This window comes from Homarus americanus, unplaced genomic scaffold (genome assembly GCF_018991925.1).
Source record: "Homarus americanus isolate GMGI-L3 unplaced genomic scaffold, GMGI_Hamer_2.0 scaffold21914, whole genome shotgun sequence".
NCBI classification, from domain to species: Eukaryota; Metazoa; Arthropoda; class Malacostraca; order Decapoda; family Nephropidae; genus Homarus; species Homarus americanus.
The window spans coordinates 3,278,745-3,293,382 of record NW_024719665.1 but is presented as its reverse complement, the minus strand read 5'-3'; positions in this window follow the sequence as shown (position 1 = coordinate 3,293,382).

The window sequence follows — 14,638 nt, the reverse complement described above, 5'->3', positions numbered from 1 at the left end:
TGCGCAAAAACTCTCCCTGTAGGGAAACAACTAAAGGAGGAGTTAGAAATTGTTCCACTGTATCACCAGGAATGTTTGACGTTCAGTGACGACAGCATCACGCCTCTTATTTTTCCCCAGGTGGCGAATATATGGCAGAGTGGGGAGTGGAAGATTGAGAGGTGACAGGGTGGAGGTGACAGGGCAGAGTGACAATTAGAGGGACATGGGTGGGTGATGACAGGGTGGAGGTGATGACAGGGTGCAGGTGAAGGGTGGGAGATTGGGGCGTGACAGGGTGGAGGTGACAGGGAGTGGGGAGTGACAGAGGTGGAGGTGACAGGGTGGGGTGACAGGAGTGGATGTGACAGGGTGGAAGTCGACAGAGGTGGGTGACAGGGGTGGAGGTGATGACAGGGGTGGAGGTGAAAGGGGGTGGGGTGACAGAGGTGGAGGTGACAGGGGGGTGGAGTGATGACAGGGGTGGAGGTGAAAAGGGAATTGGGAGGTGTGTGGTGGAGGTGACAGGGTGGAGGTGACAGGGGGTGGAGGTGGTGGGGTGCTGGAGGTGATGACAGAGGTGGAGGTGACAGGGGTGGGTGACAGGGGTGGGGAGTGACAGGGGGTGGGGACATGGGTGGAGGTGACAGGGGTGGGGTGGTGACAGGGGTGGAGGTGAAAGAATTGGTGATGACAGGGGTAGAGGTGACAGGGGTAGAGGTGACAGGGGTGGAGGTGACAGGGGTAGAGGTGACAGGGGTGGAGGTGACAGGGGTGGAGGTGACAGGGGTGGAGGTGGGAAGGTTTGAGGATGGGAAGGTTGGAGGTGGAGCAACAGAGCAGGTTAGTCAGGCGTCATGGGTGGTGGTGGATGGATGGTGGTATTGTGTGTGGCTTACGTCGCCTCAGCAGCACCCTCACGTGAGTACCTCCTAGGTCACTCTCACTTACCATAGTCATCGCTCAATCACCCACCCAAACTCACTCATCATTCAGCAAACACAAATACGATCAATAAACATCAGTCACTCATCAACACTTTTCAGTTACTTTGCTGTTTGTCTTTAGTTTTGTTACACATTATTTGGCACGTGGGATCACTCGCTATTCAGTGTCTATTAACAGTCGGTCACTCAAGACACTCACCCACTCATATCGGTGGTTACTTACTAGTACTCAATAACGATTCCTCATTTTTACTCATCACTATACTCTCATTTACCGACCTTTTATCCGAGTGATGGCAAGTTAAAGACACAAACTATCAACCAAGACCCGATCAGACAAACGTATACTTACTCCGAAAGGTGGTGAGCTAGTATGGTGATTCTAAAACTTGATGAGAATACATAACGTTGTTGTCGGTGAGTGTCTGTCGCTCCTGTCGGTGAGTGTCTGTCGCTCCTGTCGGTGAGTGAGTTGTTAGATGACAATATACTATACATTGATCCTTGGTAAAAGTATTGGTGTTTATTCATGAATATACAATACACGTGTGTACATACAAACATACGATCATGTGAAGTATTCCTGGTGTACTGTTATGTGAAATATATCCGAAGTATAGTTCTCCCATAATGCATTGATCTATAGAGAAACTTGAAATTTTCTCATAAAAAAACATAAAAGAATAAAAAAGTTATTTTGAACATAAATTTTGTGTATAATACATGGATACAAGAGGGTGTGACGATATTATTATTAGACCGTGAGTGTTCGTGTGCTATTGTGTGTTAGAGCTACAGTGTTCGTGTGCTATTGTGTGTTAGAGCTACAGTGTTCGTGTGCTATTGTGTGTTAGAGTAGCAGTGTTCGTGTGCTATTACGTGTTAAAGTAACAGTGTTCGTGTGCTATTGTGTGTTAGAGCTACAGTGTTGGTGTGCTATTGTGTGTTAGAGCTACAGTGTTCGTGTGCTATTGTGCGTTAGAGTAGCAGTGTTCGTGTGCTATTACGTGTTAAAGTAACAGTGTTCGTGTGCTATTGTGTGTTAGAGCTACAGTGTTCGTGTGCTATTGTGTGTTAAAGCTACAGTGTTCGTGTACACATGTGTTAGCATGTTCAAAGTATTGTGTGTTAGAGCAGCAGTACCTGTAAGTATTGTGTGTTAGAGCTACAGTGTTCGTGTGCTATTATGTTACAGTAACAGTACCAAAAGTATTGTGTGTTAGAGCTACAGGTTCAAATATTAAAGGAATAGCAGTATTCGTGTGCTATTGTGTGTTAGAGCTACAGTGTTCGTGTGCTATTGTGTGTTAGAGCTACAGTGTTCGTGTGCTAATGTGTGTTAGAGCTACAGTGTTTGTGTGCTATTATGTGTTAGAGCTACAGTGTTCGTGTGCTATTGTGTGTTAGAGTGAAAGTGTTCGTGTGCTATTGTGTGTTAGAGCTACAGTGTTCGTGTGCTATTATGTGTTAGAGCTACAGTGTTCGGGTGCTATTGTGTGTTAGAGCTACAGTGTTCGGGTGCTATTGTGTGTTAGAGCTACAGTGTTCGTGTGCTATTGTGTGTTAGAGTAAAAGTGTTCGTGTGCTATTGTGTGTTAGAGTAAAAGTGTTCGTGTGCTATTGTGTGTTAGAGCTACAGTGTTCGTGTGCTATTGTGTGTTAGAGTAAAAGTGTTCGTGTGCTATTGTGTGTTAGAGCTACAGTGTTCGTGTGCATGTGTTAGAGTAAAAGTGTTCAGCATTGTGTGTTAGAGCTACAGTGTCGTGTGCTATTGTGTGTTAGAGTAAAGTGTTCAAGTGCTATTGTGTGTTAGAGCTACAGTGTTCGTGTTATTGTGTGTTAGAGTAAAAGTGTTCGTGTGCTATTGTGTGTTAGAGCTGTGTTCGTGTGCTATTGTGTGTTAGGAGCTACAGTGTTCGTGTGCTATTGTGTGTTAGAGTAAAAGTGTTCGTGTGCTATTGTATGTTAGAGCTACAGTGTTCGTGTGCTATTGTGTGTTAGAGTAACAGTGTTCGTGTGCTATTGTGTGTTAGGGTAACAATGTTCGTGTGCTATTGTGTGTTAGAGCAGCAGTATTCGTGTACTACTGTGTGTCTGAGTAGCAGTGTTCGTGTGCTATTGTGTGTTAGAGCAGCAGTGTCTGTGTGCTATTGTGTGTTAGAGCAGCAGTGTCTGTGTGCTATTGTGTGTTAGAGCAGCAGTGTTCGTGTGCTATTGTGTGTTAGAGCAGCAGGTTGTGTGCTATTGTGTGTTAGAGCAGCAGTGTCTGTGTGCTATTGTGTGTTAGAGCAGCAGTGTCTGTGTGCTATTGTGTGTTAGAGCAGTGTCTGTGTGCTATTGTGTGTTAGAGCAGCAGTGTTCTGTGCTATTGTGTGTTAGAGCAGCAGTGTCTGTGTGCTATTGTGTGTTAGAGCAGCAGTGTCTGTGTGCTATTGTGTGTTAGAGCAGCAGTATTCGTGTGCTATTGTGTGTTCGAGTAGCAGTGTTCGTGTGCTATTGTGTGTTAGAGCAGCAGTGTCTGTGCACTATTGTGTTTATTCTATAACCGAGATACAAGACTCTCATGATGAAGTAGCCAGAGAGGTATTGTTGTGTTTGCACGATGAAAAAATTATCAGGCGTATATGGAACACTTTATGCTGGGAATAAGTAATGATCGGCTTGACTAAAATATGGGTTGACTAGAGAAACGTATTATTGGATGACAAGAGAACCGTATTATGGGTCGACTGGAGAACCGTATTATGGGTTGACCAGAGAACCGTATTATTGGTTGACAAGTGAACCGTATTATGGGTCGACTAGAGAACCGTATTATTGGATGACAGGAGAACCGTATTATGGGTCGACTAGAGAACCGTATTATGGGTTGACCAGAGAACCGTATTATTGGTTGACAAGAGAACCGTATTATTGGTTGACAAGAGAACCGTATTATTGGATGACAAGAGAACCGTATTATAGGATGACAGGAGAACCGTATTATGGGTCGACTAGAGAACCGTATTATGGGTTGACCAGAGAACCGTATTATTGGATGACAGGAGAACCGTATTATGGGTCGACTAGAGAACCGTATTATGGGTTGACCAGAGAACCGTATTATTGGTTGACAAGAGAACCGTATTATAGGTTGACAAGAGAACCGTATTATGGGTCGACTAGAGAACCGTATTATGGGTTGACCAGAGAACCGTATTATGGCTTGACCAGGAATCCGGAATGTGGCTTGACCAGTGAACCGTATTATGGCTTGACCAGAGAATCACATTACATCATGACCATCGAACCAAAATATATCTTTAACAGAGAACCACAATATGTCTGAACCAGGAACACCACTGTATGTTAGAAACCAGGAATACCACTATACGTTAGAGTAAAACACAAAACCATATGCTACACTGTGGATTATCATCTTGAATAATATATCCAGATTAAACAGTGCACTTTTTCCATTACTGAGCTATAGTGTGGACAGACATACGTTATTCATCTCCTCAGTACATATTACAGTGACCATCATACTCACGTGAACCTTTGTGTGTGAGTGACCAGAAATATTATACTGTGATGAAGATAATGTACGTCTCTGGTTTAATATAATCTGGATAAATTTGTTACTTTAGCAGGATAAATATTTTTTTTAAGTCAAAGCGAACTAGTTATAGAGGTTATGATAATAATTACAGATGTACTCTCTACCTACCCCAGTGTTTATGTCTTAAGGGTCAATAGCGTGTGAGAAAGGAATTTATGTGTAAACTTTGTTTTTATGTAGATAACTCAGACTAGTTCTTGGGGAATTAGGAATTAATGCCCGATCACAGTGTCCGTGTTCGTGGCCTGCCCTTATAATGAACATAATGACTTGAAAGCATCGACTTTGATTTATCTTTTTATAAACATTAAGTTCCGTGGAAAATTAAGTTATCATTCGTGAAAGAATTCTAAAGCTGTATGTCGATAAAGGGCCATAATTCACTCAACCAGAGGTCCTTGGATCATGTTGAATCCCCCGCCGGTGATTGCTTTATTAGTTACGGTGACCTCAGCCGCCCGAAAGCCAACCTACCCAATACAAAAACACGTCTGAGGTCGACTTCAGGAGAGGACGCCTAAGTCTTGGTTATGTATAATTTACTATATATTTACCCAAATTTCTTGACAGTAAAGAGAAATATACTTTAAGGAACAGTGACCTTGACCTTTTGCCTACTGATCTCAATACCAATAAATACATTCCTTGTACACAAAGTCATCTGTGTGTACCAAGTTCAGTTCTCGTCCAGCCAATATATAATACGGACGCCTAAACCCAGACTAAGCAATAACAATAAGCAAGTACTCTTAAATCCATTCCATTTTATAATCACCATAACCTTTACAACTCAATAAGTTTCATTACAACAGGCTGAAGGAACCTGGAATTATTAGGAAAAAACAAAAGTTGTCTTCATAAATGTATTGTTTTAAGAGTTGGACATTTCGACCCCAAATTAATAGTGAATCTATCTTTCCCTTTAACATTAAGTCGTTGAAGTTACATTATTATATGCCCCAAGAAGCTTGTGTTGTACTAATAAGTATTGTTCGAGATACACATAACTAATAAATGTAATAATGTTACTAGGCTCAGATATCACCTAGGAAGGGTAGTTAAACTGGTAGAGTAATTTCCTTATAACTAAATACTTACAAAATACGTTACGCTCCCTTCACTGAGCTACATCTAACCTAAGTTTTTAAGAATATTAAGTTACAATATAAACTTTTATTAAGAAATACGTATTGAGATTATAGCTATTAAACACAAGCCAATGATCAAACAACTTTAAGGGATTAATGGATCTCTCAGGTCGATAAGAGGTAATCATTCAATACATACTAGCAGCTACACCTTATTAAACCTCAAACATTAGCGGTTTTAAACATCTAGATTTACGCATAGATAAACAAATACTCATGCTTTCAATAGAGAGTTTATATCATGTTTGGTAAATTGTGTTTATAATAGTGTATTTACAAACTTTATTACTCCCTAAAAGACCTTCGTTGTTGAAGCGCAGTAATAACATTATAACAACAACAACAACAACTACTACAACTCTTGCAAGCCGCTTGATATTTCTGGAATGGATATCAATCCCAATGAGCACTAATCTGTTTGTGTTTTAAGCTAATGAGACGTCATAACTCACTCAGAGAGAGCCATTGAGGGTGTCATATTCCCCTGGCCGACAATGGCTTTAACTCAAGAACGACTTGGGTATCAACGCTGCCAAACAGAACTTTCTCACAAAGATTTATTGAATCCATTGAGTCTGTGACACACTATCGACCGGGAGCTGCATCTGTCACGGACGGACGCACGTGATTCTTTCGACCGGTGGTGCTGTGACAACAAAATATCAGGTGTATATATATATATATTTTTCACTTTTATTTTTATTTTTTCAAAAGTAAACATATCTAGTTTCTAACAATAAAAGTATTTGAGTAATGTAATACATATAGTACCAGCGGTCATATGTACAGTAAGTGTGAAACATGGTCATGAAGCTAAAAGGGGTAGAGGGTGAGATCTCAAACCAAATAGAAGACAGTCAGAGGAGCGGCGGCCGGACAATTTGATTAACAATACAGAAGACACTCAATTAAACCCAACTAGAAAAGAAAACACCCAGAAAACATAAAAACCGGCTACTAGAAAGTGTGATGAAATTATTGAAGTTTGCGGGTGTTCAGTGGACAGAACAAGGGAATTATATGGGAGACGAACTCACTCACAAATAGGATCCTTACTATTTTGGGTGAGATTATATAACGCAAATGACGAAGGATTTTGACAACCCTACCGAGACAACAGGAGTCGCAGTGTTCATTTTGAAATTCATGGAATCTCCGTAGTTGCACCACCAAATCACCACCACCACTCACCATCACCACTCACCACCACCACCACTCACAACTAACCACCACCACTCCACCACTACCACCACTCACCACCACCACAACTCTCCACCACCACTCACCACTACCACCACTCACTACCACCACCCACCACCACCACCTCACCATCACCACTCACCACTACCACCACCACTACCACCACTCACCACCCCACCACTCACCACCACCACTCACCCACTACCACCATTCACACCACCACCCACTACCACCACCACCACCACCACCGCTCACAACCACCACCACCACTCACCACCACCACTCACCATCACCACCACCACTACCACCACTCACTACCACCCACCACCACCACTCACCACCGCCACCACTCACCACCACCACTCACCATCACCACCACCACTACCACTACCACTCACTACCACCACCATCACTCACCACTCACCACCACTCACAACTCACCACCACCACTCACCACTACCACCCACCACCACCACCACCACCGCCACCACTTACCACCACCACTCACCACCAGTCATGAAACCTGAAAAAAATGTGTTATCGTTTGCTTCTCTCGAACAAGTAATGAAGAGAGTGTGTGTAGTGTCAACGAGTGTGTTTGTCTCGTATGTTTAGAGAGTATGTAAAGCGCCAATTAGATTCGATCGATCTATCAATCCATGTATGTCACTCTCTCTCTCAATCGTGTGTGTAAATAATATAATAATAATATAACGGTTTAAAGAGCTTGGCAGCAGAAGCTGAAAATATACATTACATATTTGAATGGGTTACGAATTACAAATAATATGACATAAGTGACACAATAAGACATATAGAAACTTAGATGGGATCAGCTCAAAATACAGTTCATTTCAACATAGTGACAGTGTAGGAGTAGAATACACTGATTTATTACATGTTATGATAATTTTACAATGGTTGGGACTCTTGTTTTATAGATCAGTTGCACGTATGGTTGGATGTTGAACAGCACTGGAAGGGCTTTAGCTCAGAATCAGTTTTATTTTTCCCTGATTTCTATATAATATTTACATGACCCAGACACAACGCGTCATCAAATTACATTATAGGAACACCTCACCACCACCACACACACACACACAACAGGTGAATTCCAGACAGACTGATCAATAAGGTATAGAATGGTAACAGGTAAGGCAGGTATTCCATGCATTTAGCTCGCGAATAAGAGTGAAAGGTTGTGGTAGTGGTGACAAGATCTTAAAAACATTACTAGTGAATCCTATTTTGAAGAGGGTGTACCTGTTAGCTTCACTTGTTGAGTTAACAAGGATGTCGCCCGGATATGACTCTGTTGGGTTTCCTTGGTCATACTCCCTTACTATTAACTAATGTTGTATACCTGCAACTATACCTCCGCGGTCTATGTACACCGTTCACCTGCATTGTTTACACACAAGCGAACTGTACTAGTAGCAACACCACACACACAGGGACGACTCACAACACCAGCCACAACACCACAAACACACAAGGGACTATCACCACCACACACACAGGGACGACACACACAACGCCACACAACACCAAAAGGGAATACTCAACACCACACACACCAACACACACAGGGACGACACATAACCACAACACCACACACAGGGGACTCACAACACCACACAACACCATACCACACAGGGACGACTCACAACACACACACAACAACACACACACACAACGCCACACAACACCTCACACACACACACAGGAACACTTACAACACAACGCACACACGACTCACAACACCACACACAACACCACACACACACAACGTCACACACAACACACACAACACCACACACAACACCACACAACACCAACAACACCACACCAACAGGTACGACTCGTAAAGACCAGGAAGTAATAATGAGTACCTTAGGACATTTAAGCGCTTTAAAAATGTAAAACCTGTTGAAAACAAAACACACACACACACACACACACACACACACACACACACACACACACACACACACACACACACACACACACACACACACACACCAGGAGAAGCTTTTCGTTTGACATTTTATAAATTTGTGTTTAATTGTAGGATAATCCCACATGCTTATATACTGCTGTTTCTCTGGTATTTCAAATGCGAATTCCACTTTAGTTAATTAATTACGCCAAGTTCATTAGACCTTTGAAAACCTTTACACATTAATACAAAGGTTATTATTGAATGTTACGCAAATAGATCTGTTCAATTTTCTCAACATTTAACCTAATTATCTTGAGCTACATTGATATTTTTTTTATAGATTTAATTGTACTATAAATATATTTCTTATAATATTTTGAGTCCTAAGAAAGAAACACGCCCGTCCTAAGAGATGAGTATGACATATTTTGTGCAGAAAATAAGGCCGAAGATACGACAGAAAACGTAAATTTGGTGACTGAAATAAAGTAGTTTCTCACACACAACTTGTAATACATACTTCATGAGTAGAGTATTAGGTTCACTGGATAAATCGCGAAATACTTTTGGGATTTTCTGTGTCATTAGTTAAAGTGTATTCGTGTTTGTTAATGTTAAAGATTGAGATGATGTGATATGTGGAGCTCCTACTAATAAATTATATTGTTATATATGATGACACACACACACACACACACACACACACACACACACACACACACACACACACACTCTATATAATTTGATTCACTGATGCAAAATCACCAAGTTATTTCTAAGACTGGCCTGGACTTTGACCCTGCGGTGAAAATAATCGATCTAGTGACCTGCGATACGATGACTTTGACCCTAAGGTAAATAAGATTGACTTGGTGAAAAATTATTGACCTGGTGATTTCTGACTCCCCCCAGGTGAGGAGGCAAAGGTGTTTGGGCTGCAGACGGGTTTATATGACCCTGGATCAAAAGAGGTGTTTGTGCGTTATAACTTCAGTGCGGGTCCCTCACTGCCGCCTCTTGATGACGTCACCATCTGCTACCGTTTCTGGATCTTGAAATACGCCAAAGACATCGTGCCCTTCTTCTCCTACGCCTCCACCCGACGAGGCTGATAACGGCTTTCTCTTCTGTGAGTAACAAATCCCACCTCTTCTGTGAGTCTTGAAATCCGCTGAGTCCACCTCGTCTGTGAGTCTTGAAATCCTCCCTGAGTCCACCTTGTCTAGGAGTTCTGAAATCCTCCCCTGAGTCCACCCCCTGTGAGTCTTGAAATCCTCCCTGAGTCCACCTTGTCTGTGAGTTCTGAAATCCTCCCCTGAGTCCACCCCGTCTGTTAGTCCTGAAATCCTCCCCCTGATTCCACCTCGTCTGTCAGTCCTGAACTCCTCCCCCAAGTCCACCTCGTCTGTGAGTCCTGAAATCCTCCCTGAGTCCACCTCGTCTGTGAGTCCTAAAACCTCCCTTATATTAATTATTTTCCTCTGGGAGTTACGAAGTCCACTTTTTTTTTCATAAGGTTTACGTTTACTGTGTATTCCGGACCATTTAAGACATATTTGGCTGGATATATTATCATGAATACCATTACAGACAGACAGACAGACAGACAGAAGAGATTTAACTCCTTGATGAACGGTGAAAATTGACAGGTATTGAATGACCAGGACTTACAAGACAGACAAACAGATGGATGCACAAACATGGGGGAATAAGAAGACTGACACGTACATACATACATACATACATACATACATACATACATACATACATACATACATTACATTACATTACATTACATTACAGACAGACAGATAGACAGACAGACAGACAGACAGACATTACATACATACATACATACATACATACATACATACATACATACATACATACATAGACAGGTAATAACAGTTCTGTTTCTTCACAGTTCAGGTCGAAGATAACCTCAACTTTTACTATGATGACAATAGAGTCAGCCAGAACCATCCTCGAGGTGGATGATACCTCGGAAGTATGGCACCCACACTGTTATGTCCACCACCCCACCTACAGGTTGGTCTTTGTTCACCCACCCCACCTACAGGTTGCTTTGTCTTCATCCACCAAACCTACAGGTTGGTCTTAGTCTCCATCCACCCCACCTACAGGTTGGTCATTGTCTTCACCCACCCCACCCACAGGTTGGTCTTTGTCTTCACCCACCACACACCTACAGGTTGGTCTTGCCCACCACCACACCTGGTTCTGCCCATCCACCCCACCTACAGGTTGGTTCTGTTCACCCACCACACCTGCAGTTGCTTGTCTTCACCCACCCCACCTACAGGTTGGTCTTTGTCTTCACCACCCCACCTACAGGTTGTCTTTGTCTTCACCCACCACACCTACAGGCTGGTCATTGTTCTCACCACCCCACCTTGCTGTCTTTGTTCATCCACCACACCTACAGGTTGGTCTTTGTCTCCATCCACCACACCTACAGATTGATCTTTGTCATCACCCACCACACCTCACATATTGTCTTTGTTTCACCCACCCCACCTACAGGCTGGTCTTGTCTTCATCCACCACACCCACGGCTGGCCTTTGTCTCACCCACCCCACCCACAGGTTGGTTTTTGTCTTCACCCACCCCACCCACAGGCTGGTCTTTGTCATCACCACCCCACCCACAGGTTGGTCTTTGTCTTCATCCACCACACACCTACAGGCTGGTCTTTGTCTCCATCCACCCCACCCAGGCTGGTCTTTGTCTCCATCCACCACACCTGGTTGTCTTGTCTCCATCCACCACACCTACAGGTTGGTCTTTGTCTCCATCCACCACACCTACAGGTTGGTCTTGTCTCCATCCACCACACCTACAGGTTGGTCTTTGTCTCCATCCACCCCACCTACAGGTTGGTCTTTGTCTCCATCCACCCCACCCACAGGTTGGTCTTTGTTCATCCACCACACCTACAGGTTGGTCTTTGTCTTCACCCACCACACCTACAGGTTGGTCTTTGTCTCCATCCACCACACCCACAGGTTGTTTTTTGTCTCCATCCACCCCACCTACAGGCTGGTCTTTGTTCCATCCACCACACCTGCTGGTCTTTGTCTCCATCCACCACACCTACAGGTTGGTCTTTGTCTTCACCCACCCACACCCACAGGCTGTCTTGCTCATCCACCACACCTACATGATGTCTTTGTCTCATCCACCACACCTACAGGCTGGTTTCTTCATCCACCACACCTACAGGTTGTCTTTGTTCATCCACCCACACCCACAGGCTGGTCTTGTCTCCATCCACCACACCTGGCTGGTCTTGTCTTCATCCCACCACACCTACAGGTCTCCATCCACCCACCTACAGGTTGGTCTTTGTCTCACCCACCCACAGGTTGTCTCCATCCACCACACCTGCTGTTGGCTCTCCATCCACTCCACCACAGGTTGGTCTTGTCTTCATCCACCACACCTGCTGGTCTTTGTCTCTCAACCACCACACCCACAGGCTGGCCTTGCCTCATCCACCACACCTGCTGTCTTGCTCAACCACCACCAACCAGGCTGCCTTGCTCCATCCACCCCACCTACAGGTTGGTCTTCACCCACCCCACCCACAGGCTGGTCTTTGTTCATCCACCCCACCATAGTTGCCTTGTCTTCACCCACCCCACCACAGGTTGGTCTTTGTCTCCATCCACCCCACCACAGGTTGGTCTTGTCTCCATCCACCACACCCAGGTTGGTCTGTCTCCATCCCCCCAACCACAGGTCTTTGCTTCACCCACCACACCCTACAGGAGGTTGTCTTGCCCCAACCACACCCAGGTTGGTCTTGTCTTCATCCACCACCACAGGTTGGTCTTTGTCTCATCCACCCACCTACAGGTTGGTCTTTGTCTCCATCCACCACACACCCACAGGTTGTCTTGCCTCACCCACCACACCTACAGGTTGGTCTTGCCTCATCCACCACACCTACAGGTTGCCTTGTCTTCATCCACCACACCTACAGGTTGGTCTTGTCTTCATCCACACCTACAGTTGGTCTTGTCTTCATCCACCACACCTGTTGTCTTTTCTTCATCCACCACACCCACAGGTATGTCTTTGTCTCCATCCACCCCACTCAGGTTGGTCTTGTCTTCACCCCACCCAGCACAGGTTGTCTTCATCCACCACCACACCTGGTTGGTTTTGTTCTCCACCTACAGGTTGTCTTGTCTTCATCCACCACACCTAGTGCTGTCTTGCTCTCACCCACCACACCTACAGGTTGGTCTTTGTTCATCCACCACACCTGTTGGTCTTTGTCTCATCCCACCACACCCAGGCTGGTCTTGTCTCCATCCACCCCACCTGGTCTTGCCCACCCACCCCACCCACAGGCTGGTCTTTGTCTCCATCCACCACACCCACAGGCTGGTCTTTGTCTCCATCCACCACCTACAGGTTGGTCTTGTTCATCCACCACCCACAGGTTGTCTTTTCTTCATCCACCACCTACAGGTTGGTGTCTTGTTCATCCCACCACACCTGCAGGTTGGTCTTGTCTCCATCCACCCACCTACAGGTTGTCTTGTTCACCCACCACACCACAGGTTGGTCTTTGTCTCCATCCACCACACCTACAGTTTGTCATTGTCTTCCATCCACCACCTACAGGTTGGTCTTTGTCTTCACCCACCACACCTACAGGCACTTTGTCTCCATCCAACCCCACCTACAGGTTGGTCTTGTCTTCATCCACCACACCTACAGTTGTCTTTGTCTCCATCCACCCCACCTACAGGTTGGTTCACCCACACCACCTGGCCAGGTTGCCTTGTTCCATCCACCCACCTACAGGTTGGTCTTGTCTCCATCCACCACACCCAGGTTGGTCTTTGTCTCCATCCACCCCACCCACAGGTTGTGCCTGTCTCCCACCCACCACCTACAGGTTGTGCTTGTCTTCATCCCACCCACACCTGCAGGGGCTGATCTGTCTTCACCACCACACCTACAGGTTGGTCTTTGTCTCCACCACACACCTAGGTTGGTCTTTGTCTTCATCCCACACACCACACCTACAGGGTGGTCTTTGTCTTCATCCCACCACCTACAGGTGGTCCTTTGTCTCCCCACCACACCTACAGGTTGGTCTTTGTCTTCACCCACCACACCTACAGGTTGGTCTTTGTCTCCATCACACACCTACAGGTTGGTCTTTGTCTCATCCACCACACACCTGGTTGGTCTTTGTCTCCATCCACCACACCTACAGGTTGGTGTTTGTCTTCCACCACCACCTACAGGTGGTCTTTGTCTTCACCCACCACACCTACAGGGTTGTGCTGTCTCACCACCCCACAGTCTTTGTCTTCATCCACCACACCTGGGCCAGTCTTTGTCTTCACCACCACACCTACAGGGGTTTTGTCTTCTCCCCACACCTACAGGTTGGTTTTGTCTCCATCCACCACACCTACAGGGTGGTCTTTGTCTTCACCCACCACACCTACAGGTTGGTCTTGTCTTCATCCACCCACACCTACAGGTTGGTCTTTGTCTTCACCACCCACCTCACAGGGTGTTGTCTCCACCCACCCACACCTACAGGGGTGCTTTGTCTTCATCCACCACACCTACAGGTTGGTCTTTGTCTTCATCACCACACCTACAGGTGGTCGTCTCCATCCACCCCCACCACAGGTTGGTCTTTGTCTCCATCCACCCACACCTGGTTGGTCTTTGTCTCCATCCACCACACCTACAGGTTGGGTTTTTGTCTCCATCCACCCACCTACAGGTTGTCTTTGTCTTCCCCACCACACACAGGTGGTC